Here is a 24443-nt window from a genome sequence, read left to right as displayed (position 1 = left end):
GCAAAAGTAAATTGCAGGCTTGGGGCCCTGATCTAGAGTGCAAAGGGCCTTTAATCCTTTGCACCCCACTGTAGTCTCACCAGCCTGAACTGGCTTCACCATGCCTGCTATTTTCATTGGGAAAAGCTCTCATTGGTATGATTCTGCCCCCCCCTCCCTAAACCGATAAGCAGATGGGAGTGGGGGGTGGGCAGACAGTCCAGAATGGGATTGCAGCAAAGATTAAAACCCTCCAGCACCACAACAGGGTCACATTCAAAACTGGGCACCTATTCCAGCAATTAACTTGGTAAACTCCGTTCACACATTTCATAATGATAGAAATGATGTGTCATCCATTTTGGCGCTGGGGAGGGAGCTGATCTCTGAAAAAATGATAAGTGCAAGCAACTCACACACAAAAAAGCAAACTACCAAAGCATGTCCAAAGCCTCCAAAGGGACAAAATAGGGACTATTAATTATATCCAACTTTGTATCTGATGAACAGGACTCTCATCCACAAAAAAGCTTGTTCCATGGTACAATTTGTGAAGTGAAGCTCCTTGCTGTTTTAGCTGTTTGGTGCAGTGTTGGGCTAGGGACTGAGAGACCAGGGTTCAAATCTCTAATTAGCCACAGAAGTACTAAACAAAATCAGGGGAAGGGCTGCAGTTCAGTGGAAGAGCATATGCTTTGCATGTAGAAGGCCCAGATTTAATCCCTGGCATCTCTAGGTAGGTGATTACTCCCTGCCTGAATCGCTGGACAGCTGCTGCTGGTATATATAGATGGACCAATTGTCTGACTAGGTATGAGGCAGCTTCCTATGTTCCTGCCTTCAGGGCCACACTTGGCCCTGTAACAGGTGCTCTAGCAAGCGAAGCAGAACTTTCATAAAGATTCCTAACTATCTAGGCTTAAATAAACAACCTCGGCTGAAGAGCGGGTCTAATTGCCTTTCAGAATTAATGAGTTATTATTTGGGGAAACTTGGAATCTCTGCAAATTAGCAGCATCAAGTAGTTCAGTTGTTCTAAAGTAATTATTGATGAAGTCCTAATGGAACAGATTGACTCCTGATGAAGCCATGAAAGGCAAGAGGCCTGTTAGGTGAGAGAAAAGGCCTGCATTCAAAGATGTAGTTGCACTACGCCAAATGGCGACGGCTTCCAATTTAACAGCAACTATCCAAAGAACCACAGTTAAGACCAGGATGTAGCAGCTCGATGTAAGCCTCCACCGGCTTTTGTGAGTCTTCCCCCCCCCCCACCCCAGGCTCAATTATCGCAATGTCTTTTAAACCCCATATGGGTAATTCCCACTGATTACAACATCGCCTACCGCTGAGTGCAAAGCTGATCCACTGCAGGCACCAATGTTCTTAATCTTTGCCAGCACGCTAGCTGTGTCTCACAAGGTTTTTGCATTTTCAGGTGAAAGGGAAATGAGACTTTCAAGAAGGGCTTCGATGAGTAAGTACAGCCTGAAAATGAAGAGATTATTGCTCCTTGAAGATGGTGAACAAATGGTTCAGAAAGGAGGGGCATAGTTCCTTTCTGTTGCTTGTTTCTCTTGTGGTGCTGTTATTCTGTGCCTCTAATTAGAATACCAAGGATAGGGCCTCCACAGAAATGGTATCCAATTAAAAAAAGACACACACAGGGGTATCACTCTTTTATAATGAGATGTAGAACAATAGATAAGAACGCTTACAGGAAAAGCCAACCCCCCCACCCATGTGAATAAATCCAAACATTCACGTCTGTTGGGAACAAGTTAGAAATGTAACTTTTACAGTATTTACTGGATATATAAGAGTGAGAGCCTTTCCGCCCTGAAAACAACTGCAGTCAACAAAAATAAAACCTTTTTCAATGCCCCATATTAAAATGGTATATTTAGCACTTATTTACAAATGAATAATATCCTCATATTTATACCATGCTGAATACACACTAAAAAACAAACAAAAAAACACATGGACAAAGACTAACAATGATGTCACTCGTCACCAGTGATATCACAGGCATTAGCCAATAGGTGCCCGTGACAGTTTCACAGCCATGTTAATACAGAGTAGCTGAATGGTAGTGCACATACAAAAGGACTCAAGTTCAATTCTCCAGATATGGTTAGGAATCTATGTTATCTGAAGCTCTGGGGAGCTGCTGCAAGTCAGCATATGATTGTGGACAATACTGAGCTAGACTGATCACTTGCCTGACCAATGGTCTGAAATGATATGAGGTTGCCTCATATGTTCCCAAGGCAATGTCAGTACTTGTGTTGGGAAGATAAGTGCATCTCACATTTTGTTAGCCCCAAAATGGAAAACGAGCAAAGTCCCAACTAAAGAAGAATAGCAACTTAATTGTGCAGATTGCGAACCTAACATATAGAATAAGAGAACAAGAAGAACATACATTTAAAGAAGATTGGAAAATGTTTGTTGAATATATGGAGAAAAATTGTGTGTATTTGAAAACATGGGCAGCATTAAGATAAATTCAACAAGATAAATAAGTTTTGATGGATGTAATAATGGAATACTGAATGGTTTAGTTTATATAAAATATTCAGGGAACAAGAAGAAGAAGAAGAAGAGGAGGAGGAGGAGGAGCTTGGATTTGATATCCTGCCTTTCACTCCCTTTAAGGAGTCTCAAAGCGGCTAACATTCTCCTTTCCCTTCCTCCCCCACAACGAACACTCTGTGAAGTGAGTGGGGCTGAGAGACTTCAAAGAAGTGTGATTAGCTCAAGGTCACCCAGCAGCTGCATGAGGAGGAGCAGAGACGTGAACCCAGTTCCCCAGATTACGAGAAATTTTAATTTAAAAAAATAGAAAAATAAATAAAGTGAATCTTGGATTTCTATCAACTTAGAAGGAAGAAGGTCCCTTAGAAAATGAAATACTTCTAAAATGTACATAACATAAATTTATATATAAAAAACCCACTGTTAACACTCAATGCTGATAACAGCATTCATTTAACCAGTGCTGTTTTTAACTCAATATTCACCCAAATTGTGCATACATACATATATATATATATATATATATATATATATATATACTCTTCTCCACCCACCTGATACCTGTTTCTTAGTAGAGGCGCAGGTGGTTCCCCACAGTAAACAGATCACAAATCACCAGGGAATTATTTAACCCATCCCTTGTCCATTATTTTCCTCTCTTCTCATCTAAAAAACAGAAGAAGCACAAACCTTATTAAAAAGTGCTCTAGGCAGTTTTTAGAATTAACATTTGATGCTACAGAAAACTTAGCTTCCATTAGGTTCAAGGAGTCTGTTTCTTCTTATCCTTATGTTACCTTACTTCTCTTTTAACAATCCGATTACTTAAAGGGATGCATTCATTCTCATTCTGTACAGCAGTGTTCCTGTCAGCGGTTGTCACTTTTTTGCCATATAATGCATGATGTGGCATTACAGCAATCACCTGCTCTGCTTTTATTACAGTCCTTGCATTGAGCAATCCTACTGTGGTTACTGGGTGCAAAAGAGCATTCTTCCTTTTTGCATAGCTAGACTCACCCATATTTAAACAAATGTTTGAATATGGTTAAATACAGCTCCACGCTAAACCCTGAATGTAGAGGGGTTTCCACTAATGTTTTTGGAAACAACTTGATCAAAAAGCTCTACAAACCAAATTGATAAATATCCCCCCCCCCCCGATAAAATAATGAATGAAAATGCAGCGAGAGAGTTTACATGCCAATTAAAAACAGTTACATAAAACCATCATTATTAAACACAAAGATGAAATCAAAAACGGTTTAAACAAAAGTAGACTTGCCGAAACAAAAAATATGTTCATCATCCAAAACTATATAAAGCGAGGGTGTTTGCCTAATGACAATGACCAGATGCCATCCTTACCTGATCAATGAGATGACAGGCACCTACCGGGTATGTGACTATCCTGGTGGTCCCTGGACTTGGTGAGGTGGTTTTATGGCCAAGCAGGTCTCACAGGTGGAGGCAAGTTGTTACAGTTTTCTCCCCCTCCTCCACTGCAAAGATTCTGGGTTGCATTCAACTTACTCCCACCCAGAGTAGGCCCATTGAAATTAATGGACCTAAATCAGTCATGGTCTTTTCTGCAGTGGCTCCCCACTTGCCTGGCACCTTTATTACATATCTTTAGGAGCCAGTCAAAAATATTCCTCTTCTCCTATGCCTTTGGCTAATTAAATAATCTATATGGCCTTTTAAATGGGGCGGGGGATAGTGGGTTTTTTGTTACTACGATATGCATTTTTAATATTGTAAAGCACCCAGACGAAGGGCAGTTTAGAAATTCAATGAACGAATGAATGAATTGTGTAAATTGGGTCTAATATGAGTAGGACTGCACTGGATACAGCCCACTGTAATCCTTGAAAGCAAATAGCTTCCATCCCTTTGCCTAGAACAACCAGTATTGCCCCTAGAGGATAGAAGGATGAAGCTTGCACCTTCAAAAAGCAATGCAGAGCTTAATTGTCTCTGGAATCTGCTAAGCCAGAAGAGGCGGTGTGGGGCAACCATTTCTCAGAACCAGCCCAGGAAATTCCATCTCCCCTGACCATACTTGACTCCCCCGCCAACAACCCCACATTGGAGAATGAAACATTCCTGTGCTCTTTCCTTCTATTACGTCACAATAGATATTCCTTGTCAGAATTTGGGGGTGTTCCCAAGCTACACAGCTTAGCAATTTTGACATTGCCCCTTAGGCTCAAAGAAGTTTAGTTTAGTTTTCCTTTCTGTTGTTTGCGGTTGGTAGTTACCATATAGGCAGGCATCAGGAAGGGCCTAGGCTGCAATCCTAGGCCTACTTACCTGGAAGTAAGCCCCACTGAATTCAATTCTGAATAGGCATGGTTGAGTTTGCAACTGCATCTTGACTTTTACAAAGGTCTTATTAACCTTGTTCAACTGCCTCATTGTTGAATTATTACACCTTTCTGTTTGCATTCCTTTGCTTTGCTTCAGTCCTTCTTAAATATGGAAGCACCACATTGTGGCTGGCCTGGAAAAACCACCACTAACAGAACTGGTAGGATCTTTGCTGAGTTCTGCATCAGCTAGCCTTTGGAACACAATACAAGGGCTCCAGTTAAGACTTGTTTCTGCCTCTGCGGACTGAGTCACAGCTGCCCTGAACACTGGTTTTCCGGAAACAGATATTTGTTGATCCAAGCTCTTATTGTGCATGAACAAGGCCATTTATAGGCACATATATTCTTCTGACAAAGTCAAAACACCTTGTCTGCAGGATATGCACTGACTGCCAATTTGCTACCCGGCCAAATTCAAGACTTTGTTGGTACTGTTATATTAACTTGAGAGACTGCCTTATCACATATATAACCCCCCAAAAACTTTCTCATGGAAGCCCCTCAGATATCAGAAGTTCGATCCACAGTAACTGGAAGCTGGGATTCCAGTGTAGGGACAGCATCTCTTGTTGAGATTTACAAGCACATACTATTTTTGCAAACAACAGACCCCATTTTTGTCTCAAAGGGCTTTTCCAGCTGGGTGAAGAAGTCCCTGCCTAAGATGCTTGATTTTTATAAAATCTTCATTATCATATGGTGACATCCTGGGGACTTGAGCAGAAAGTGAGGAAACTCATGCCTGACACTGGAAGCTAGTGAGCTGAGTACACACAGTCATGCGTACTCAAGCCTCCAAGCTGTCTTCAGGTACAGAAGTATTGGAGAAGTAAGGCAATGGCCAGGGTGTTGGGACTAGGACATGGGAGACCAGGGTTCTAATTTGCACTCAGCCATGAAGCCCACTGAGTGGTCTTGAATCAGACACTCTCTCAACTTAACCTACCTCACAGAGCTGTTGCGAAGATAAAATGGGGAGGGCGAGACCCATGTATGCCACCTTCAGATGCTTGGAGAAAAAGTGGGATTTAAATGTAACAACAACAACAAACCGAGTCTACGACTGGGGATCCTCAGCTCTGTGTGCAGCTGTCCTTTGTGATGAACCCCTATGACTGCAGATTAGATCATTTTCCTGGGCAGAGAAGTGTTCTCAGGCACAAAGCCAGCCAGCCAAGCTGGCACTGGGTTCTCCTAGACACAGACGACTGTAAAAAGGCTTCCTGCTTGAGCCTTCCTGGATTCGGTGCATTTAGTATGTCCCACGGTTCTGACTCCCTGGTGCAGCTCCGGGCTCCCACTTGGCAACTGCCTTGGGAAGCAGAAGAGTGTGACCATGTGAAACAGCAATTGGCAGGCAGGAAGACAGGCAGGCGTCAGCACTCACAATTGGCACCTGGATTGGTCATGTCTGGTATGCATGTTAGGAAACAGGCCTCCTGCTCCTGCATGCACCACAGAATAGTACCTTCGGAATTTCAGCCTCCAGCTTGAGTCCTCAGGTTGGCCCTAGCTTCATCAATGGACAATATAAGAACTTTGGTGAACACACATTTCAAGTCTAGGTCTGAGTATGGCCACTACCAGAGGTGGACCTGTTCCCCTGCACTGGGTGCCAAGCTCAGGGGCTGCAAAAATCACCCCAGAAATCTGTAAAGGACTGTGTCAGGAAGACGACGTAAGCTTGTCTCCCACTAGTTGCCTAGACCCTGGGGCAGGCTGCTGAGATTTCCCTGGGGCTTGCCTAGTGCCTTCATTACATATCTTTAGGCACCAGACGAAACCATTTCTTGATAATCAGGCTGATTAAATATTCTATGGGCTTTAAAATTTATTGGGAGGTTGTTTGTTTGTTTGTTTGTATTATGTATTTTGTGTTCGCATTTTCTATTTGTATATTCTGAACTGCCCTGCAATCTTTAGATGAAGGGCGGTATACAAATTTAATAAATAATTCAGTCGTACTTTAGAAGTTGAACAGAATCTGTTCCGGAAGTCCGTTCGACTTCCAAAACGTTCGAAAACCAAACTGCGGCTTCTGATTGGCTGCAGGAAGCTCCTGCAACCAATCAGAAGCCGCGGAAGCCCCGTCGGACGTTTGGGTTCCAAAAGAATGTTTGCAAACCGGAACAATCACTTCCGGGTTTGCGGCGTTCGGGAGCCAAAATTTCCAAGTTCCAGGACTTTTGGGATCCAAGGTACGACTGTAGTAAAAAAACAACTGTGTAGCTGCTTACCCTGAATGCTTGAAAACATGCTCCTGGTTCCCAAACCGTTAAATGCCTTTCCAGTCATGTTAGCAGATCAGGTATGAGAGGCAGAGCAAATTAGATAAGGAGGAGGCAAGATAAAAAGATGAGTCCAAGTTTGCAACTTCCTGGGCAGGGAGTTTGAGGATACAATCTGCATTGCTGCCCTATTTTTATTTCTTTTGATTACTTCAACCCTGCCTTTTTCATCCCATTGCTAGGTTATGCTCACCTACAAAATGAATGGTTATGAAAGGAACGCAACCAAAACTTACATAAAAGGAACGTTTGGCCCAGGAAGATTTTAGCTTTTCGGTGGTGTGTTGGAGCTATCTTGCTACAGCTTTCTTTCCTGGCCTCCATAATTGCTCTCAGGAGACAATTGAAGCTAGCAGTATTGCAATTATTCTGCCATCGTGTTATACCCGCATCTTGTTATCCTATGTACTTTAACTGTGTTTCTCATTATTGGGGTGATCAACATGTCAGGTATCCAAGTCCTCATTTCCCCAGCAAAGGATTTGGAAGCAGGCCCTCAAAGTAAGGTTTAATGTTGTGTGTGTGTGTGTATGTGTGTGTGTGTGTATTCCCTAGAAGTGAAAGTACCGTTCCAGAATATAGAGGAAAGGAGGTAAGTTTAGCTGTGCCAACCTGAGTTTAAAGTGCACATGAAAACAGAGATCTTCTTTGGATGGGACCAAAGTTATCAGATTCTGGTTCTTTCAGGCTGGTCAGTTTCTCCCATGTCCACTGGTGCTCACTTAAGTAAGTTTCAGTTTTATTTAGTTAGCTTGGTTATTTGTACCACAATTTTCACAACAAAATGCAATGCAATTTAAACTATATAAATAAAATTTAGGACAAAAAAAAAAATCAGTAGCAGAACAATGCAACAATAGCAACTGCCGGGAAACAAGAGTTCAGGAAAATATCCAAAACAAGAAGATCTTTGTGCACATCTAAAATCAGAAAAGCAGAGGGACTTGGTGAATTTCCCTGGGGAAAGAGTTCTAAAATCATGGGGATACCACTGTCTCTTTTCCCCACCAATTCGATCTTAGTTAATGGTGCGCAAGAGCTGCACTTCTGGTGCTGATCTGAAGTTCATGTGGGCATAGGCCAGCCCTTCCAGCTGTTTTGTACAGCTGCGCTGTCCATGAGTGAAGGGCATTGCCATACAAAACAGCTGGAGGGCACAAGATTGGCATATGCTGCTTGCTCTATTACCCCCAGGAGGATCAAATGGGGTCAGTCCAGGGACTTCACTGAGAAGCTGCCCTCTGACTTGCCACAAGGGGTCGCTGTCCATCATCTTAGCAGCTCTCCTGGCAGATGCCTTACCACCTCTGTAATGGGAATTGTTCTGCACAGCTGGGAGCCAATGAGCCTCCCTTGCAGGCTTAACTGATCGATGCATCATACTGCCCTTGTATTAGGGAGCATTAGGGAGTTGTAGTCCAAAATATCTGGAGGTATTGGCAAAGGCTAGTATAGGCAGTCCCCGAGAGAACCTGCTCCCAAACCATTTCTACTCACCACTAATGCAAACTCAGTCCTTGAAATGACTTGGACATGTAATCCCAGACCATACTTGTCAAATCCAGCAACTCAAGCTGCACACACACCTCTGAGAAACTGGCAAGGCACTCAACACAAGATATAAGCTTAAAAAAAAAAAGGAAAAGGAAAAGCAGGACGCATTTTCCATACAAACAAAAACAATTTACAATCAGTCTGGAAGAAGGCAGTGCTGCATAGAAAGCAAGCTATCATTTTGTTACTGACATACTGCAACCCAGGTGGTTTGGAAGGACTCTGTTTGTGAACCCTTGAACAAAAAGGAAGGAGGAAAGCAGGAAATGAAGTGCCATTGCATTCATCACTCATTAGGATAATCCATCACCAATGCAGCAGCAAAAACAGACAACACTTGCTCTTCAGATTGCCCCGGCAGTTGAACGTGATTGATATCCCATCAGTCTGGGACTGGCTGTTGTCTCCTTCACTGTTCTCGTGAATGATGAGGGAAGATGACAAAAAGTTACCAATGAGGATGCAGCAAGAAGACAGCCTGCATTATGGATTGAGGCACACGGTTATATAAAGTGATGGAAATCTAATATTCTAGTATTCTTGAAGTGCATTGTCAGCAATGTAGCAATAAGCCAGTTTGCACCACATGAATTGGGAACTTCAGATATCTAAAACATTGACTGTGAGGATATTGTGAGTTTATGTTATTTACTGAAACTGCCTGCAGAACTGGTACCCTGCTTTCTACAATGGAAACATTGTGCAGGCATGGACTGCAGAAGCACATAATATTACTACTACTACTACTACTACTACTACTACCAGAAGAAGAAGAAGAAGAAGAAGAAGAAGAAGAAGAACAACAACAACAACAACAACAACAACAACTTATTTATACCTCACCCATCTGGCCAAGGACTCTGGAGCTTAAGCATTGTATGCCAAGATATTAATGGAGATGGAAGAATATGTCAATTTCAGTTTCTCTCATTTTTTTTTAATTTTTACAATCTTAAATTCAAATCTACACATTTCCACATCAATTTGTGATTTTTTTTATTTTAAAAAGTGCACATGAAAATTCATTTGTGCATTTCTTATAATGTTCACTGATATATTATTTTTATGCACACTATACCCTAGTGAATGCATTTTAGCGCACATTAGTTGGCTGGAGAACTGCATTGCAAAATTCACTGAAGTGCAAATTTCAAAGGATGACTGTGTTTTGGTCTGTGTATTGTTTTGGGGACTGCAAACTTGATAGATTTGTCTTTACATGCAAAGTGAACCAAATATCCCAACAATCCCTAATATCAAAGATTTTTTTCAAGCACAAAGAAACAATAGGGATGTTGGCATCATCATGCCCTTTGATTGATTCGGAGTTAGTATGACGGCTCTGGATAACTCATAACTTTTGCTTGGCCAACACTCTCTTCTGTCTGCTGTACTTCCAATCCAAGCTTCATATTTGAAAAATGAAAGAATGTATGACTTCACATGTGTACACTCCTGCTGGCATGCAAAGTGGCTCTTCCATTATGTTGCCCTCACTGGGCACTGCAAGAGAACTGCCCTAAGTACTTGCTTTGATTACTTTGGCTGTAATATTTGAAAGCAAATAAAGATATATTTAAAAAAGAAAGCAAGAAATAAAACTGCCCTAAGAGCTTGTCAGGGAACCTGGATACTTTAAAATGTTTTCCTCTTCCCTCCTTGTCCCTTTCCCCTTGTGTGTCGTGTTGTTGTATGCCCGTGGGTAGGGACTTTCCCATTTTGATTGTATGTAAGTAGCTCTGGGAACCTTTTTGGCTGAAGAGCAGGGTACAAATAAAATAAAATGAATTAATAATAAATAAAATGTTATTGGGGGTCTTAGTGGTCAGCAGGGGTGGGGTGGGGAATCTTGACCACCTCTTCCATCAGTGTTGTTTACACTGCCCTGGTAGCCTGAGTTCTTCCAGTATGAGGGCACCATCATTGTCAGGGATAGGGAACTTATGGAACTCCAATCTGTTCCAGCCAGTCTGGTGAATGGCCAGGGAAGATGAGAACTGTAGTTCAGCTATATCTGGAGGGCCAGAGCTTCCCCTTTGTGATTCAGGTCATAGCCACTGCATTCCCAAGCAACACAGTCAGCCAGCACTCCCTGTCAACAGGGCCCCATAAAGCCATAGTATCTTGCATATTGTGTGATAATATTACCTAAGCTTCTATGTCACCCTGATGGCATCCAGATGTTTTGGACTACAACTCCCATAATTTCTAGCTAGTTCAAACATAAAAGGCATTGAACTGGAGACTGGTGACTTCTGCCTTATCTCTGATGGCTGCCTTAGAACTTGACCCCTGACTATTTGGGGTCAGTTAACTGGCCTGGCCAAATTGAAAGCTGACTCTCCTTCCCCTGCCCACTCTCCACCACAATCCCAGGTTCTGCCTTCGGGGCTGACCCTGGCAGAGTCTTGACAGCATCGGATTTGTAAAGTGGAACTAAAAGCCTCTTGGAAACAAGTTGTGCAAACTCCTGCAATTGGTGCTGCCTAAGATTTGGAATTATTTTATGCTCACATATGCATATGCAGGTAAGCATCAAAGCAGCCTTACAAGGCTCTCTGCAGTTGGCAAAAGACTCCTCTGTAGCTCTCCTGCTGTCACTGTCTCTGAGTAGCTGCATGAGATGCAATTGTGCGCTAAATATGGAACAATAATCTGTCTTCACCTATGGACTCCCCTCTCCCGTTTTGAACCTGCCTGGTTCCAAGACCACAGCTAATTAGTTCTAGGAGTAAAGCCCTATTGCTTCCTTCTTTTTTGTCAGCAGCTGTGTGCTTTCCCCCCTTTTCCTTTTTTTTCTTTGTTACAGCGCTAATAACTTCAATTAAAAAGTAAGACTAAAATCAAATTAAAATGGCTTTCCTCATTACTGAGTATCCTGCTATCCAGCTGTTCACAGTATTAGCATTAATCTGTTTCATATATGAAGCAAATTGCCATGTTCTTCACAGGTTGTCTCTTTGTCCCATTGTTAATGACTTATGCAAGGCTTTGTGGCAGTTTCGCTTCCTGTTTCTGCTGCGCCTTCCGCTTTCTCTAAGCTCCGGGAACAGGCATCATAAGAAGAATTCACAAATCATTATTAGCTTTAATGCCTCCCTACCAACCACTACTTCTCTCCAAAAACATTGCTTGGCTCAGAGTTGTTGAAGGAGAAGCACAAAGAAAATAAAAAGAGGTAGAGATGAGATTTCAGTCCTTATAAATCACTTATCAGTGATTTATAAGGACTGCAGATTATCGAAAAACATTTAAATCAGGCTGAAGCCTGATTTCCTTAGGCCCATGAGTTCCTCTTGCAACAGATTTCCAGCACAGCCCTATGAACAGCAGGGGTGAAGGAAGGTGGGCGCAGTGGGAACAGGCTGCCCCGGGTGTCATCCCTGGGGGAGGTGTCAAAATGGCACACCGTGGGGGGCAGCACTTACCACGGGGCCTGGCCGGCAGTGTGCCTGAGCCATGCATTTCTCCTGGGAGTGACACGGTGGCTCGGGGCCCCGCGATGCCCAAACCGGCAGCATGGGGCTTGCATCTGCCAGGTGGACTCTGTGGGCAGCTCGCCATGGTGCCCTCCTGGGGCGGATCGCCCCGCCCCCACCGCTCCGGGTGCCAGAGCAGCTAGCTACGCCCCTGATGAACAGCACCAGGTGACTGGATAGCTCAATCAGTAGAACATGGGGCTCTTAATCTCAGGGTCGAAATATTCCTGCATTTCAGGGGGCTGGACTAGATGACCCTTGTGGTCCCTTCTATGAAAGGGACATAGTTTTGTGGTAGAGCAGCTGCTCTGCATGCAGACATTTCCAAGGTCAATTCCCAGCATCTCCAGGGAGGGCATCTCCTAAGGCCCTTGAGAACTGCCACCATTCAATGTAGACCAGCCTTTCTCAACTTGTGGGTCCCCAGATGTTGTAGAACTACAACTCCCATCACCCCTAGCTAGCAAGGCCAGAGCTCAGGGACAATACTGAACTGAACATACCACTAGAGTAACCTAGTATAAGGCAGTTTCCTATGTGCCTATGTTCGAGACATATAAATTTCCTTACGTAGTTTAACTCCTGCTCACTGTAGCAGTTGGGTTTGGATACCGAGTAATATCTGAATTAACTTGGGGATACATATTTGTGCCTTTGTAGAGGCATTGTTGGACTCTTATCAGCTCCAGCTAGCATTGCTGATAGTTGGGGGTAGTCCAGTAATTTCTGGAGGGCCCCAGGTTCCTCATCCCTGGAATTTGGGATGGGGAAATTAATTGATTTTGTTCACATTTAAAGCCAAAGCTACCAAATTTGCACTTTCTAAAACAATATGAGAGCTGAAACCAAGCTATCCCTTGGAATTTGCACTTCTACAAATTGTGTACAAATTTTCCACTAAGATGGCAGTGTTTTCTCATTCAGGTTTTTTTTTTAATGCAAATTGCTGTAGAAATGTGGAGAACTAAATTTAAGACTGGAAAAATTAGAAACTGAGGGAGCCGAAACTAAAGAGATTCTTCTACCCCAAAGATCTTTGTGGGATATATTATCTATCAGAATGCAAACACACTCTGATATTGCTTCATTTAGAATAAGTCCATGTAAATGATATTGTCGCCAACAGAATGCATTAAAATTTCATAAGGCAATCTGCTCAACCCACACTGGTTTTCATTCTGGTTTTTAGGGTGCAGCTGGGTGAGGGGATTAAATACAACAGAAATCAAGAATTTCTAAAAGATATGGAGACTTTCTTTAGCATTGCTCTAGAATAAATAGGCTATCTGATAGGATTTACTACAACTTTGCTCTTTAGCCTGCTTCTAAAATCATGCTACGGTGGCTGGCAATGAGAATGTGGTCAAAGAAGTAATGTAAACTCAGAGCTGTGAATGGAAGTTGACCATCTGCCAGGAAACAAGCACCGGATGGTCCAAAGGGCAAGTTGCCAGACCATCAGCTCAGCTGTGCCAGCAGAAGAATCAGAGGAAGAAGCTTTATGAGCCTGTCGTAGCTTGTTAAAAGTTCCAGGGGCTCAAGCAGAAGCAACTTTTAAGTAATCAAGGCAGTGTTGTGCAAGGCTGTTGTGCAGAAGCTAAACTCATGACAGCCAATGCAGTGTACTAGTTAGAGCAGGGTGCCCAAACTTCTTTCAAAGAGGGCCAGATTTGGTGAAGATTTTACCCCAGGACATATACTGCCATGGGGGCCAGATTAAATCAAGCAGCAGGGCCAGATTAGGCCCCCGGGCCGGGCTTTGCACATGCCTAAGTGTTGGACTAGGACCTGGGACTCTGGGGTTTAAACCCCCACTTAGCCTTGAAGTTTGTTGGGTGTCCTCAAGACAGTCTTTGTCTCCTAATCTAACCTGTCTCACAGGGTTGATGTGGGGATAAAATGAACAGAGGGGGGAACTACGTATGCCACCGTGAGCTGGGGTGGGGCCACCATACTAGGTTCCCAGCAGGTGGGTTATTGTTGATTGTTGGGAAGGAGAGGGATGAAGCAGTAGGCAGTGTTGAACCTACATTTTGGAGGCCGTTCACAACCGGCAATCAGGTCTGGGTAATCACTCATATCTTCTTCAATGGGGTTCACCACAATTAAAATAAAAATAAAAATCTACACCTCAGATTTTGCTTTAAATTGTTTTACTACTACCTTTACAATATCTGTGCTACTGATTCTCACACTTTGGGATTGTTGGAATATATACTACTGGATCCATTTTTAAAAAAGCAATGTAGACTAAAGCCGCTTCTGGGACCCCTCTGAGATTAGGGGCCCTGAAGCTTCACTAGTTTCATAGTAGCTCCACTCCTGAGGGTAGCCATGGTGCAAATGCATCACTGGAGCCAATCCTGTACTTCTGCTGATGTGTTTTCACTTTTCTGCTGCCTCAGACACTCTCTTCTTCCTTCTGGTAATCAAAACTGACCCAACTTGCCAAGAAGATAGCATAGGGGCTCTGTCCCACGCAGCAAACTGCCTTTGCACTTTGGCAGGGTTAGTCCTGTTCACAGGCTACCTTAGAATCATAGAATCATCAAATTTTGGAGTTGGATGGTACCACAGCGATCATCTAGTGTAACCCTCTGCAATGCAGGAATTTTTGCCCAGCATGGGACTCAAACCCACAACCCTGAGATTAAAAGTCTCCTGCTCTACCGACTACGCTGTTTTAAGAAAAGACGATGGGATGCCAATCTGGATGCTTGCTCTGTTACTCATCACCTACTTCTGAGGATAATATAAGAAGTTTAAAGAACTTTGTGCTTTTAAAGTACAGTGTTTAAGCATATGTGAAAATTAAAAGAATGTTGCTTGAAATGTCTAGCTATCTCCACTGCCGTATGTTTTATTGGCTTGTTATTTGCTTACAAAATACATCTTCCAAAGCCATGGTTACTTCTCAAATTTTTATCCTCCTGCTCTCCCGCACCCTGACTATTTTAAAAAGTGTTACTTTATCACATTTAAGCCAGATGGAGGCCTGATACTTAACTTTATTTTGGTTCATCACATCCAGACGTTGGGCTGGAATTTAAAGGTCCTTCCATAACCTTGCAATTCCCCCATATGGGGTGAGGTGGTGGTGGTGGAAGCAAGCATCACAAGTTACATGGCTGAAAATGATTTAACAAACAGGAGAATACTGGGAAAGAAGCTGATCTAGTGTGAAATGTGAATTTCTGCAAGAATATAAAACTTACATAAGAGAAAGCTTGAGATAACAGTTATGAGTTACTTAAAATGTAATTGGCTGCACTATGTTCTGGGATTGCTTTTTCCGTGCAGAGAGTTTGACATTTGCATATCCATATGGCAAAAAAATTATGTTTGGGGGAGAATAGCAACACCTGGGAAATGACTTAAGTGGTCGGAGTCATAAATTTATGGTACGTAAATACAGACCAAGAAGCACATAAATATAAGCTGTTGGTGGCTGATGAGATAAAATGGTATTATTTCTATGGTTTGAAAGTTCCCTGTTTTTCTCCCCGCCTTGCTCCCACAAAGCTGCTGTTATCAAGCTGGTGTTCTTACATACCTGAGCACCAAAGGCTATAAACAACAACTTTGATTTAAACACACCGAGCAAGGCAATGAGTGCCACCCATCACTTACGCCAACATGTTTTTATCAGCTTTCTGCCAACAATAATGGTTCATGCTTAGAATAGCCCACTGAAAACATATCCTCATCTCATGTCACCACCCTTTTCTTTCCTCCTTTCCCCCCGTACCAAGCTTTCCAAAGCGACTTCCTACGAAATGATATTAATCACTCTCCGCTCCATTGCAAGACACCAGCGATAACTTGATTAGCTTGGCTATTTGATGTGCAGAACTGGAAAGGAGCAAATAAATGAAGCATCAGCTCTCAGCATCTGTGCTCCCAGATAGGCCTGTGATTGGATTAATTGTCAAGGTGTATACCATTTCTCAACAACAATATTTGTCAAGGCAGTGGAAATTGTCTAATAGAATAATCGCCTTTACAAATAAAGTGTGGCACACTCTATATCAATTGTCATTCCTCTGTCATTGTGTGGCAGGAGCACTGCAGTACAGTTCATGCTGATAAGTGTTTTCTTACCTTTATTGTCTATCCCTTTCAGGGACCAAACCAACTTAATCTAGACATGGAAGGTGCATGCCCTAGCTTAGAGGACCTGAGGTCAGTGTCTTGAGCTGGAAGCTGAAGAAAGCAAAGAAGCCAGTCTAGTGTAGAAGTTAGAGTGTCAGCCTGGGAAACCAGGGTTCAAATCCCCACTGAGCCATGGACCTCACCACATTACTTTGGGGCAGTCATAGCATATCAGGCTTACCTAACTCACAGGGCTATTGTGAGGATAAAATGGTGTGAGGGAGAGCCATGTACATTACCTTGAGCTCTTAGGAGGAAAGGTGGAATATACAGGCAATGCATTAAAAAATGCTGCTACGTTTTCCAGGCAAAGTATGGCCCCATCTGCACTATTCATTTAAAGCAGCATCATACCATGGCTTCCCCCCACCCCCACCCAAGAATCCTGGGAAATGTAGTTTGTTAAGCCTTCTACGCCTACCACACGTCTTCTAATGTGGCTCCACAGAAAGTTAAGCTAGGTGGAGAATTGGGACTAAGGGGCAACAAGAAAGCAAGGGAATATAGCTATTGATAGTCAAACAAATGTAAAAAAGACACAAAGCTGCCTCAAAGCTCCAGAAGACAGGATAATAAACAGAATAATAAACTTCAGTCCCCATGATTCTTTTCTGGGAAGCCATGGCTGATTAAAGTGATACAACAGAGCTTTAAATGTACAGTGCAGATGGAGTCAATCAAGAACAGTGTCAAGTTTAGCATCCCAGGGGTGGGTCACAATCCAGCTTGTATGCCCCACTTACCTGAGCTATAAAATATTCCAGCTTTTGTTTGTTTGTTTGTTTATGAAACAGTTGCAAGTTAATGATGTAGATCTTGCCCTGAGACTTGCAGTCTAAGATAAAGTAAATTTGCAATTGTCCCAGCTCCTATCCAGTCCATGAAGACTGAGGCTTTTACCTGAGGGTAAAGAAGGAATCTGTATTAAGCTGGAAAAGAGATACAGGCTCCCTCAAAAGTAGCCAGACTCCACTAGCCAAACTCTTTCTCTCTAGCCGTCGCCTAAGCAGATGTGTGATGTGTTCAGTAGCTACTAGCCACCAGTCATGAAAGGCCATTAAGTAAGTATATTTGGCTATAATTCAAAAACTTTAGGATAAAGTCATTTTGTATATCCAAATAGCACACTTAAAAAACAACAACTGATATAGTCTCAATATTCTATATGTTGTTCTACACTTCAGGATATAGTATGTTTTGTCTATTTCAGAGGTGAATTGGTTTGATTTTGTTGGAATTAGAAAGTATGATCATTAGGTTAGCAGGTCAGGAAGCATAAAGCTTTCTGTGTGTGTGTGTGTGTGTGTGTGTGTGTGCGCGCGCGCACATATATACATTGAAATCATGATTAGCATTTAGCATTCACATTTTGCTCTTCTATAGCCATTAATAATTGAGGACTAATTCACTGAAAATGCAGAAATCTGATGAGGTATGAACTATACAACTATTTCAGGAGGTAAGAAATGTGGGTGGATTTATCATTTATTTAGATGATCATAAAGGCCTTTCAAAACCCATCACGAGGAAAATATCAAAGGGCTTTAGATCTGCATTCCTTCTGCATCGAGCAAGCAGCAGAACTGACCAGTACATTGAATGATATTTCCATAAACTAAAAAAGCCTCCATATAATTGTTCTAAAAGTTGTTCTTGGTTCTTCTCTCCATCTGCAAATATTATCAGGAATTAACTAGTGTAGAAATAAAGAAGCCGCTGCTAGTCTTATAAGGTGATTGAGGATATCGGCATGCTTTCCAAACAACAAAGAGAAATAATCTGTTGAAATCAATAAGGTTCATTGGCTTTCACGTGGGTTATTTGCTCTTTAAAGTGTCCTTTTAAGTAAACATTTCTTTTAAGTAGCTTATTGGTGGCTTAGCTTTGGCAGGAATATTTTGCTGATATTTTGTAAAAGCACATAGAAAGGGGGGGGACACAAACTGTTTTAAATGTTAGATCACTAAAGACACTCACACCATGAAGCCCTTGTTGTTTCATATGATTTCTACATGTGTGTAAAATAGCCATGTGCATGAGTAATGTGCAGGATGTATCATCACCTGTATATGTTGATCACTTATGCATCACCATAAAAGGAAGAGAAAAAAACAGCTATAATACATACATACATCATTTTACTTGTATGTCATCTTCCCAGAGTTCCAAACATGCTCAAGGCAGCTTAACAACATGAAAAAAATTATATAACTGCAATGTAACAAAAGTACTCATAAAGAATAAACAAAACATCAAAAAGGTACACAGCCAAACTGAAACAATTTCCACATAATTCACGAGATACAAAAACACACACACACACTCCCCACAACAAAACTCCCTACAGACAACACCCCAGCCCAAGATTCTGTTCAGCAGCCTCAGCTTCTATAGCCAGAGTCGGTCAGGGCCCCGCCCTCCCAGGACAGGTGAAAAAGGCCTGCAAGGCAGGGAACAGGTCTTCCCAGGACTCTACTTCTTATTAGATTTCTAGACATACCACCCACGTCCCAGTGGGGTGGGAGGAATATGCTGGCCAAGACAGATTGCCTCAGGTCACCTCCTTGGTGCACCATTGTCCATGCTTGCTAGGCAGGGCTTTTTTTCTAGAAAAAGGTGGTGGAACTTGCTGAGCACCCACCCAAAGTTTTTGAGCTTTTTTAAGGGGAGGCAGCCAAAGTTGGTTTTAGGGGAGCACCCACCTTCTCTTCTTCGCCCCCACTGCCACGTTAGGTCTAACTTGGCTCTTGTTTGAAAACTATGTTTAAGGGTTTCACCCAGCCAAACTACAGGATGGAATGCGAAACTTGTGAAGTGATCATATGAAGAATGCCATGCAGTTTCTACCACCAAAGTATGCCCGCCCCCCCAAAAAAATGCCAGAATAAATTCCAAGCATTTTTAGGACAGAGTTTGTCCAAAGTAACTTGAACAAAAACAACTTATCCAGCCAGAGCTCACCATGAATGGCAATGGCACCCACCTGAGAGGTGTCAGAACTGGGTTCCTGTGAGTTCCGGCTGAAAAAAACAAAACACTGAACTTATCCCTCCCTTTGATCTTCAAAAATATGTTTGGATAAGGTCTTAGCATTGTGGCATGCTAACAACAGCTTACACATTCAATGTAAGAGAGCCAGTGTGGTGTAGTGGTTCAGAGTGATAGACCCGTAATATGGGAAACCGGGTTTGTGTCTCCGCTCCTCCACACGCAGCTGCTGGGTGACCTTGGGCCAGTCACACTTCTTTGAAGTCTCTCAGGCCCACTCACTTCACAGAGTGTTTGTTGTGGGGGAGGAAGGGAAAGGAGAATGTTAGCCGCTTTGAGACTCCTTCGGGTAGTGATAAAGCGGGATATGAAATCCAAACTCATCATCATGTGCCTGTTATTATTCAGCACCATCCATCCAGCAATTGCACTTCTGATTTTTACTTTGTGTTTCAAAGCACACACCAATGTATTAATTTTAATGATTTACATACTGCTTAATATCTCAGTTTGTAAGGGGAGTCCAACAGTGATGCAAATGTGATACAGCATAAAGCCAATTAGCCATAAAATTGAGGGGAGGGGCCTTATGAATTTTTTTTAAAAAACAATTCATCAAGTGCTGCCAGAAATTGAACAGAGAAGGGAGCTGCCTGATCTCAGATGGGAGGAAGTCCCACAGAATTGTGAAAGCAATGCTTAACACATGACAAATGTTAGCAGTACTCTAACCTAGAGGTTACCAGAACATAGATGACAAAGGTTAGGCTATCCTAACTTGAGGAGAAGCTGTTTGAATTAAAAGAATTATTCTAACGGAGGACCTTAACGGGGTGGGCTCTCTGGATATGGACAGAACTCAAAGGAAAAAAGATACATGTCAAGGGAAACATTTTTTTACGTTAGGGGAAAACAGTGATTTAATTGACATATGGAGATTAAAACACCCACTAGAAAGACAATTTAGTTTCTTCTCAGAACCAAATCAAAGTGCAGGACAGATTGATTATATCTGGATTTCCAGAGATTTAACGCCAAGGGTAATAAAATCAGAAATTCTTCCAAGAACTCTCTCGGATCATAATACAATAACCATGGAGTTGAAAGGAAAAGAAGAAACCTCATTTAGGTGGAGAATGAATAAGGGACTGTTGGATGATCAAAAAATAACGGGGAAAGCTTAAAAAATCCTAATAGATTATTTTGAATTGAATTTAAACAAAGGAATTGACCTAAATGTGATATGGGATGCATGTATAGCGATAATAAGAGGCTTCTTGATTCAGCAAGACTCAATTCAAAAAAGAACAAGAGAGAGAGAAAAGGAAGAGATAATGAAACAAATAATTGAAAATGAAAAGAAATTGATTTTTTAAAATCAGCTAATAACCAAGTGAAACAAAATATAAAAATTCTACAGACTCAGTTTTTGATATTAATAAATCAAGAGATTGAGTGGAAAATTAAATTACTGAATTAAAGAAGCTTTGAGTTTTGCAAATAAGCCAGGCAAATTGTTAGCCTGGCAGTTAAAAAAGAGGCAAAAACAGAATACAATTACTAAACTCACAGTTGAAGGGAAAACAATAGACAATCTGGGAGAGATAAGGAAGAATTTCCAAAAGTTTTATAATAAATTATATAAAAAGGAAAAAGAGGATAAGATAAATATAGAAGAATTTCTGGAAAAGAATAGACTGCAGAAAATTTCCACAGAGAAAAAGAACCAGCTAAATTCCCTTATAACGATTGATGAAGTACAATCAGCGATTAAACAAGCAGAATTAGAAGGGCCCCAGGACTGGATGGATTGATAGCAAAATTCTGCAATAATTTTATAGACCAACGAGCATACTATGTTATGAATAGTATCTTGATGGGTAAGAAGCTCCCAGAGACATGGAAAGAGGCCTATATTATGTTAATCCCTAAGCAAGACACAGACTTAATGCAGGTCAAAAACTATAGGCCAATTTCACTTCTGAACAATGATTATAAACTATTTGCTAATATTTTAGTGAATAGACTGAAAGAAGTATTGAGAGAGGTGATAGGAAAGGACCAAACTGGATTCTTACCTGGGAGACAAATGAAAGACAATGTCAGGAACATAATTGATATAATTGAATATTTGGATTCTAGGAAAGACAAACAAGCAGCTTTGATGTTTATAGTTGCCGAGAATGCATTTGATAATGTGTCTTGGTATTTTATGGGGGGGATAAAATTTATGGATATGGGTCCAATGTTTCTTAATGGTATTCAAGCTATATATTCTGAACAAAATGCAAGACTATTAGTCAATAATACTTAGACTGAAAAGATTGAGATAACGAAAGAAACTAGACAGGAGTGCCCGCTGTCACCACTATTGTTTATAATGGTCCTAGAGGGACCTATTGAGTGACCTATATAAACCCATGTATGTGTCCCAGAGCTTCCTCTTTCGGTCCACCCACCTCTCTCTAATTTTAGGGCATTTTGCAATTGACCTTGCTATGCTGTTGTGTGTTGTCTGTCATTGGGACAGGGGCACGGCAGGAATTTTCCCCACTTGGCTGATTGACTGTGGCCATTTGGGTTTCGCCTGCCACATAGCAATTTGTCACAACTTGTAAGGTTGCGGATAGGCACTGGTTCATGTGATAGGGATGGGAGAATGGTCTCGCCATCCCTATGTGAAGAGTATTCCGTTAAAGGAATCCAGGGACTTAACTTGGTTTGGTCAACCCCTGAAAGGGGGTTGTTCCTGTGCCTGAGTCCAGGGGAGCATCTCCAGAGTGAACAGAGTCTGTTCCCGGGCTTTTTACCTGCCTCAGGTATTCACCCTTCACTGACCTATGATAGAGCTCTGGGTCAGCGCTACCTGCAAGGGTGTAGGGAGCTAGTTGAACCAGAGCCTATGAAACCACTCACTTTTCTGTAATCAATAAAGTTGTGGCCTAAATTCTGCCAAAAACCAAAACTAAAATTTGAGTCAAATGTGTCTTTATTTAATGGGGAGGTCTCTGGGTGTGAACATACAAATGCAAGGAGAAGGAAGGGAATTTCTTTCATATGTGGTGGATTTGTACTAAGACCAAAGCCTACTGGGATATGATAGATAATGAATTGAAAAAGGTTTTTAAAAATACATTTATCCAAAAAAAGAGGTTTTCTTATTGGTTATAATAGGAGAAGAAATTCCCCAAAAAGAAATAAACATATTTATATATGCTACCACTGTGGCGAGGACACTTTTAGCCCAGAAATGGAAGCAGCAGGAACTTCCAACATTGGAAGAATGGCAGACTAAGATGATTGAATATGCAGAACTGGCGAAGCTGGCAGGAAAATCCGAAACCAGTGTGATGAACTGTTTGAAAAGGACTGGAGTAAATTTTTACAATATATGAAGGAACACTGTAAATATTTGAAAATGTTTGCAGGGCTGACTTAAAATATTTTGTAAGGTTAAGACTTTACAAATATGAGAGTTGCTGTTTTTGTAAGTGCGGAAAGGAGGTAATTATGGGGATATAGAAATGCTAAGATGAATGTGAATATCTATAGAAGCCAGGGAGTGGGAAGGGAGGAAGTCGATGCTCAGTTTGAGCAAAGATATATGTGATGACATGATTTTATTTGATTGTGGCAAAGGGAAAAAAGGAAAACTTAATAAAATATTATTTGAAAACGTTAGGCTATCCTTGTCCAGATAGAGGCACAGCTGGGCTACCAGCCACTATCTGAGCCTTAAGCAACAGCAAAGGAACCAGAAATACCCACAAGCTATGTACCTTCAGAGGGAGTGTAAACCCATCGAGAGCAGGCAACCTCCCATGTATTAGGTCTAGGGAACAGCCTCAGTCCTATCTGGATTGAGCTTCAGTTTCTTGGCTCTCATCCAGTCCGTTGCCAAGGCAAGACACATCCAGTCCATCACATCCACTGCCACACCTGCAGATGTAAAGGAGAAGCATAGTTGTGTGTTTTTTCCTAAATTAAAAATCTTGCAACATTTTTTCGTAGGGGAGTTGTTCCAGCCCTGTGATCATTTTCACTGCCCCTTTTTTGAACCTTTTCCAGGTGCATTTTGAGGTGAAGCAATTGGCATTCACCCTTTTCACAGCTGTGTAAATGTGTTTCTCCTTTGAAGTCAAATGTGACTGTGTTGGACTTCTCTTGGCAATTATCCACTTAACTAGACGCTGAGCCTCATCACAGTATGCCCACTGTTCCCTATCAGTTCAACATTTATTTCATCTGGCACTAGTTCCTGGGCACCACTTAAGATTAAATTCAGGATCACCTCCCTGCTCTGGCCAGTTTAATGACCATCTGTTCTAGGTCACAGTCATTTATGCTATCTAGAAATGTCGCATCTTTATTGAAATGGTCTCTTCCGATTTGATTTTGGGAGAAAATTTGCCATTAAAACATAGTACGAAGATAAAAATACTGGTCTACAATGTGGAGTAGAGGAGTTTGCTATCAGTCTTGAGACAGTTGGAACTTATTATTACTATCACACAAGACCGCTTAAATTCCTCTATCTGTGGGTATATTCATGTTAGCAGCTTGAAATACAGCAAAGTCATTTCCTCCCACTGTGCTTCAAGCCACATTTTCATGATGCTGTTCACATCAGAGGGTGGGTGGGGGTGTCTTCACCTGACTTGCATGGCCTTTTCAGTTTCCCTGTCCCTGCAACCCCCTGGAACTCCCTGGAGCTGTTGTCTGTGCATGCATTGTTCATGTGGATATGCGCAATGGCTGTCAAATGATCACCATGAAGTGTGGCTTAGGTTTCCTAGTTGGATTGAGGTTGGTTTGAGAAGAAAAAAAATGCATCAAACAGAACTATTTGTCAAGAACCCACAGCGTCAATATGGACTGTAGCCAATGTTGTGTGAATGCGGCTTCAAAAACTAGTAGCTGGCTTCAAAAACTAGTAGCTGGGGTGCACTGGATGGAAAGTAAGCAGCAATGTAAGCATACCCCAGGTCTCTGCTATCCTCTCTTTCTGTGTTGTGCTGAGACACTTCCTGCTTGTTGTTCCCTCACTCTGTGCTGTCCCTTGGGTCGCTGATTTATTCCTTCTGCTGACATTC

At 41.9% G+C, this 24443-nt stretch overlaps 1 long non-coding RNA gene across 2 annotated transcripts in view; it reads right to left on the bottom strand.

Annotated features, from left to right (window-relative positions):
- Positions 1-1335: 1335 nt before the first annotated feature.
- The window catches only part of LOC307208103, a 44056-nt gene continuing 20948 nt past the window's right edge, over positions 1336-24443 (bottom strand). Inside the window, exons 2-4 of one of the 2 annotated variants that reach the window (XR_013834972.1) lie at positions 23130-23289; positions 3072-3183; positions 1336-1464 (exon numbers count right to left, since the gene is read on the bottom strand). This is a non-coding gene — a long non-coding RNA (uncharacterized lncRNA). Of the gene's footprint in view, positions 1465-3071; positions 3184-18624; positions 18969-23129; positions 23290-24443 lie in introns of those variants that run through there. The other variant, XR_013834973.1, reaches the window with a different exon arrangement.

The sequence above is a fragment of the Podarcis cretensis genome (assembly GCF_951804945.1).
Source record: "Podarcis cretensis genome assembly, chromosome: Z".
Lineage (NCBI taxonomy): Eukaryota > Metazoa > Chordata > Lepidosauria > Squamata > Lacertidae > Podarcis > Podarcis cretensis.
This window is presented reverse-complemented; position numbering and strand designations above follow the sequence as displayed.